This window comes from Numenius arquata, chromosome W, assembly GCF_964106895.1.
Source record: "Numenius arquata chromosome W, bNumArq3.hap1.1, whole genome shotgun sequence".
Taxonomy (NCBI): Eukaryota; Metazoa; Chordata; class Aves; order Charadriiformes; family Scolopacidae; genus Numenius; species Numenius arquata.
Window position 1 is genome coordinate 35,473,319 of NC_133615.1, and position 6,678 is coordinate 35,479,996.

Consider the following 6,678-nt stretch of genomic DNA (forward strand, 5'->3'; position numbering starts at 1 on the left):
AGATCATCTAGTCCAACCCCCCTGCCAGAGCAGGTCCACCTAGAGCAGGTTGCACAGGAATGTGTCCAGGTGGGATTTGAATGTCTCCAGAGACGGAGACTCCACCACCTCTCTGGGCAGCCTGTTCCAGGGCTCTGCCACCCTCAAAGTGAAGAAGTTCCTCCTCATGTTTAGATGGAACTTCCTATGTTCAAGTTTGTGCCCATTTCCTCTTGTCCTGTCACTGGGCACCACTGAAAAAAGACCGGCCCCATCCTCCTGACACCCACCCTTTAAGTATTTATAGGCGTTGATCAGATCCCCCCCTCGGTCTTCTCTTCTCCAGACTAAAAAGACCCAAGTCCCTCAGCCTTTCCTCATAAGAGAGATGGTCTAGTCCCCTAATCACCTCTGTACCCCTTTGCTGTACCCTCTCCAGCAGTTCCCTGTCCTTCTTGACCTGATGAGCCCAGAACTGGACACAGTACTCCAGATGGGGCCTCACCAGGGCAGAGCAGAGGGGGAGGATGACCTCCCTCGACCTGCTGGTCACACTCTTCCTGATGCCCCCCAGGATGCCATTGGCCTTCTTGGCCACAAGGGCACATTGCTGCCTCATGGTCATCCTGTTGTCCACCAGGACTCCCGGGCCTTTTTCCACAGAACTGCTCTCCAGCAGGTCAGCCCCCAACCTGTACCGGTGCAGGGGGTTATTCCTCCCCAGGTGCAGGACCCTACACTTGCCCTTGTTGAATTTCATCAGGTTCCTCTCTGCCCAACTCTCCAGCCTGTCCAGGTCTCGCTGTATGGCGGCACAGCCTTCCGGTGTGTCAGCCACTCCTCCCAGTTCTGTGTCATCAGCAAACTTGCTGAGGGTACACCACAATTAGCAGTGACCTAAATAGATTGAAACACCCTCTACAATCTTCTCTTTTCAGCTCTGGGACGGTCACCTCTTGCCTCTGTGCCATAAATAGTATATTGATAGTTTGTGTGCTTAGGGATCCACAGTAAGTAGACAGTAAAGCACTGCTATTTGTTATTTGTTAATTTGTATGTTTTGGGTGGTTGAAGTTGGGTTATTTGTTTGATCAAGTACCAAACCTTTATATAGAACATAACTACAAGCAACAAACATATAAAAGTTAGAACCAGCAAAATCACAACTGGGTGAAGCATACGATTAAACGCTCCCATTGCTGTTGGTGACCATACAAGAAGAATTTCCCACCAATGGTGTTCTCCATCCTTCTTTACTCTTTCCAAGACGCGGTGCATCTCTTCTGTATCATGCTGAATGGTGATTAGAGTTTTGTGTCCATTGTTTTGGATTCGTTCTAGCAGCTGACACAGGTCATTGTGTTGTAGTAGTTTCTTCACCAATGTAAGATTCATTCCGATAGGGGTAGGCAACAAATCTCGAATCAATGTATAATTAGATTGTAGCAATTGATAAGACGTAACGGGAGCTGAATAACTGAAGTCACATCCCATAACTTTAGTAAAGTTACAAACACAAGTGATTACTTGTATCTACAGTAAAGTTATCTATGAATATGGTATTACAAAGGGTTCTCATGCAAACACATCCTTTTCCAATATATACAAGATATTTCAAAAGGACAAACATTCTGTTCAGTGTCAAGACAAATGTCTTGGGCTTTGACGGTGTTACCCTCACAAAAAAAATTCCTTGTTGTTCCCGTACAACACATGCATTAACATCAACGGTCTGCCATTTGTTCCCATTCCATTGGGCCCACACTCTATGTTCTAATGGATAGAGTATAGTTCCATTGTGATTTAATCCTAGTGCAATGATTGAGTATATGGTGTATACCGAAGCATTGCATATTGTTAGGACAAAAGCTGTAGCCTTATTGTTGATGGGGTCATAAGTAAAGTTGACTAAATACCACCAAGATTGGAATTCCCTTTCAAATTCAGTTGCATTATCCCAGATTACTTTTTGAATTTCAGTGGGTAAGGTACCTTCTGCACCCTCTCGTATAATTGCTGCTACTGTAGATTGCATCCACAGCTGAGCTTGGATACAGCTAAGAGCTAGAGAAACATTGGTTTGGGCTTCACCAAGTGCATCCACAATCAATTGGTGATCCCTCTTATTAATTCTTTCCCACTGAGGCAATGCATCAGATAAGAGCCATTGGTTAGTTCCCAGTGCTAATAGAGAATATTGCAATGGCTGTTCCAATTTGTTTAAATCACTTGTTGTTGTGCTCAGTTTATTTGAAAGTACTTCAGCATCTATACTATTTAAGACTCCTAATCCTGTCCCTATGATACCAGTCACATCTCTCCTTGTTCGTCTTGGAGAGATGAGTGTTCGTCCATGTAACCATGCTAACCATCCTGCATAGGACGTACTCAGGAACGATGAACAGGCCGGTTTGATGGTAGAGATGTTAATTTGCATCAGTAATTCTACTCGTTTAAGAGACCATGATGGATTAAATAACACTCGTTGTTGGCCTGTATTTTTGATCACATATGGTCCAATTTCAGAAATTTGTGGGGATAGAGTTTCCTCATCCTTTACAATCGGTGTGGGTGTTGTTGTGTGAGGCTCGGTAACGTCAATTTTGAATTTAAATGATAGTCCCACACTATGTCGAGCCCAGAGACAGACTACAAAGACAGGTTGTACTAAGGTAAAATTGTACCAACAGTCCAATTTTTCAGAGGCACAACATTTCATACTGTTGATTATTGGGTTTGATACAGTGCTGTACACTGAAATCTGAGATGCCTTCTCATGGGCAAACGCATTGATCATCCGACACCCTATTTGAATGCTTTTCCCTGCCGTTCCCTGGAGTTGGAGAACTCTATCAGCTCTGTCTGTATCCCAGCTCCATTCATTTTCTAAGTATACTTTGCCTCCATGCATGACCACAAGGGAAAGATTTAAATCTCCCTTCCTAGAGTGTATTCCCATACTCCCGTACACTTAACATGAGCTTGAGACCATGGCCATTCTAGAGTTCATCGACCACAGGTTAGAAGCAGCATTGTTGAGGTTTGGAATATTAACACGAACACAGCATTTCTGTTTGCCATCCTGCAGGGTGCTGTAAGAGAAAACAGAGACTTGTTTCGGCGGGGAGAATCCGAACAGGTTACCCCGTTAAAAAGAAGGAAAAATCCATCGTGCACCAATTCTGTGTTTTGCACCACTGCTATCGGTAGCTTCCCAGGCACGTGGGCCAGGAAGTTTAGTTAAGGTCATAGGCACGGTACCTATGGCTGGTAAATTGACCATCACAGGCTGTCCTGGCTGTAATGTTGTCGGGTATTCTCTTTCGTCAGTGGATGGAGCACTGAGGTCAGTTTTTACAAAGAATGCTCGGTTTACAGGGCTTCCAGTGGGCCCGTATCGATTATTTAGTTGATGGACTGCTTTGGAAAGTCTCCTGTCCCATTGAGCCTTGTGTGAGGAAGGCTATCCATCTGTCCTTCCAAGTATGTGGATTGAAGATCCCTAATACCTGAGGACTTTGATGAGTGAGATGCTAACCAGATTTGTCTGCATCCAACAGAACTGTAATGCTCAATGCTCTGTTTTTAAAGCCTTGTTGGGGCTGAGCCTTTGATCAGTGCATCTCTCCGGGCACTGGTACGGGAGGCCCGTGATGCTCTGGGATGTGCTGACCCACAGCACTGCCTTTGCAGTTTTCAAGTCTGGCCCAGAGCTGAGGCCCAGTCCCTGACAGGAAAGAGATCTGCGGTTTTCCTATGAAATCATCATCAAAAGGGGTTCTGTAGGGCAGATGCCTGGCTGTGTCCCTTGTGAGAAATGAACCCTACATGCCTGCTTTAACCCAAAGCCATACACTGTGCTCTAGCGGTGCCTGCCAGCCCCACACCATGTTCATCCCGACCTTTGGTATTGTCTCTGATGTGCAAGCCAGGGCCGTGTTCTTCACAAGATGTATTTTGAACAAACACCACAAACTTGAGAAAAAGCTCAGAAAGAAGTATGACTTCAATGAATAAAAGAGTTTCTGAGCTAACTAGAACTGCTAGCAAAGTGTTCCCCTACTATTCACTTTAAAAACCGTACAGTTATTAGACACATCAGGATGAAAACAAAACCACTGGAAAATGTGACACCTAATTTCTGACAAAACAGCTTCGAAGAGGATGAGTAGATTCCAGGAGCAGGCATTTGTGAAGCCTGTCTGATCTTCTAGAGCACTGCTCCAATTCTCTGATAGTATTTTTCTCCTATTTAAATGGTGGTAGATGTCTGTGAATAGTAAATGGTATTTTTATGATGGGACAGGAAAGCAAGAATGTGTCTATGGCAATACAGGAAACCAGTATGAAGATAACTGGTGACAGGGCTACAGAACATAGAGGAGGAAAGGAGAACTCCAAGGACACAAAACTTATGAATAATCTTCATTAACGGCACTTCAGTTTACACTAGATGTTAGCCTGGCACAAAACTCCTCTGCATTCATGGTGAACGAGTCCTCATAAAGTAGAGGGTTTCTTTAGTTCACTAACAGAAACAATGAGACTCTAGGCAACATAGAAATAATTAAAAAAAAAATATTCTTGTTCAAAGGAGGCTTATATCTGGCAACAGAAAGAGTACTGTCCACTGTTGGCATTCCCAAGAGATGTGATAAGGACTCAAGAGCTGGCATCCTTTGTCTTCTGTATAATTGCAAGAAATCCTGCCCTGATCACACAGATACAAATGTCCTGGTGCTTAGTAATGCCTGTGCCTTGTCTGCATTGGGATAGCACAGTAAAACATCCATTTTTTTAAATTAATCTTTTTTCTTTTTCTGCAAGTAAAGACAAGATGTAAGCAACAAACCTTGACTCAATTAGCAGCCGTTGTTCCAGACAGACTTTGCCCTGCTACGTGGTGAAAGCAAGGAAGAATAACCCTTCTTTACCTCCTTTCCATCTTAATGACCCCAGTCCCAATTTAATTTCCCAGAATAGAGGCTTTGTGTCAGTACTTAATCAGCATGGCAAGGACTTGGGCTCCTACCAAGCGTTCGCAGTTGCAGCCTCTCTGGCCCCTGCATCATTGTTCCCTCTACTGACAGCTTGATGACATTTGTATGAACCAGCTCTTTCTGCAGGCAGAGCAGATTCCACATGAATAACAGGTTTTACAATGCAGAAACATTCAGTACTTTGAAATGGCAAATTTTATGGGAGAATTTGGAAGTCGAGGGCCAGGTAAATGAGGATGGAGATGAAGACCCATGCAGTGAGTTGCCCAGAGCTAGCCACCCACCCCCACGCCTTAGGACTTCCTCAACAAAGAAAAAAAGGAAGGTAATTGTGGTGGGTGACTCCCTTCTGCAAGGAACAGAAGTCCCCATTTGCAGACCGGATCCATCCCACAGAGGTCAGCTGCCTCCCTGGGGCCAGAATTAAGGATATACAGAAAAATCTCCCTACCCTGGTCCGGCCCTCAGATTACTATCCGTTACTAGTATTTCAAGTAGGCAGCGACGAGGTAGCTACCAGTAGTCCAAGGGCAATGAAGAGAGACTTTAGGACGGCTGGTTAAGGGATCAGGAGCACAAGTTGTGTTCTCCTCTATCCCACCACTTGCAGGAATTGATGAGGGGATAAACAGGAAGAGCCAGCAGATTAACTCCTGGCTCTGAGGCTGGTGTAACCGGCAGGACTTTGGTTTCTTTGATCATGGGATGATCTACAGGACACCAGGCCTGCTGGCAACAGGTGGGGCAAATAAGGGGAAGAAGAATGCTGGGGCAAGAATTAGCAGGGCTCATTGAAAGGGCTTTAAACTAGGTTTGAAGGGGGATGGGGATGAAACCAGGATTACTAAAGAGGAGCCTGGGAGCAGATTACCAGTGCTGGTGGGTAAAAGCACTAGCAAGGTCTTGCGATCTGTTGTCTCAGTAGAGGTGGGGGATAGTAACCCATGTGGTGATGACATCAGGGATAGTGATAGGTTGGCAACCACAGAAGGGTCTGAGCATGGTCAGGGGGGTATTGGGGCTCGGCCCCCCATAAAATTGCCAGGAAAATTAGCCCAGCTAAAGTGCATCTACACAAATGCACACAGTATGGGCAACAAACAGGAGGAGCTGGAGGCCATTGTTCAGCAGGAAAACTATGATATAATTGCCATCACAGAAACATGGTGGGAAGACTTACACAACTGGAGTGCTGCAATCGATGGCTACCAACTCTTCAGAAGGGATAGACAAGGAAGGAGAGGTGGTGGGGTGGCCCTCTATGTTAGTGTGTGAGCCGATGCAGGCAGGATGCAGGAACAACCACAAATCCATGAATTAAGGGCAAAGAACAAATTTAATCTCAATACCACATGGATCGGGGAACCTCTGAAGCAGCACCTGGGCAGAGGCAGGCAAGCAGGGGATGCAGGCACCGCGGAGCGGGAGTCCTTATTAGCAAGAGAGTCCTTGTTAGCAAGGGAGTGAGAGAGCGAGAGAGCTCACACTTGCTGTTCTGGCCTGTATTTCAAGGATTCCGGCAGGCAGAGTTTTCCGCTGTGCTTTGATCTCTTCAACAGCAGGGCAGGAATCTCAGGCGTGTTCGATAAGGTGCCCCTGAGTCCATCCCAGGCCTGTGTTATCTAAGTGCAGATGTTCTACTTGTTGAGCACACAAAACTAAGCAACAATTAGTGTGATATATGTGTTTTCCACCACCC

General features: G+C 45.5%; 1 pseudogene; it reads right to left on the reverse strand.

Moving 5' to 3' along the window:
• Positions 1-1,018: 1,018 nt before the first annotated feature.
• LOC141476601 (uncharacterized) lies at positions 1,019-2,776 on the reverse strand (annotated as a pseudogene).
• Positions 2,777-6,678: the final 3,902 nt, after the last annotated feature.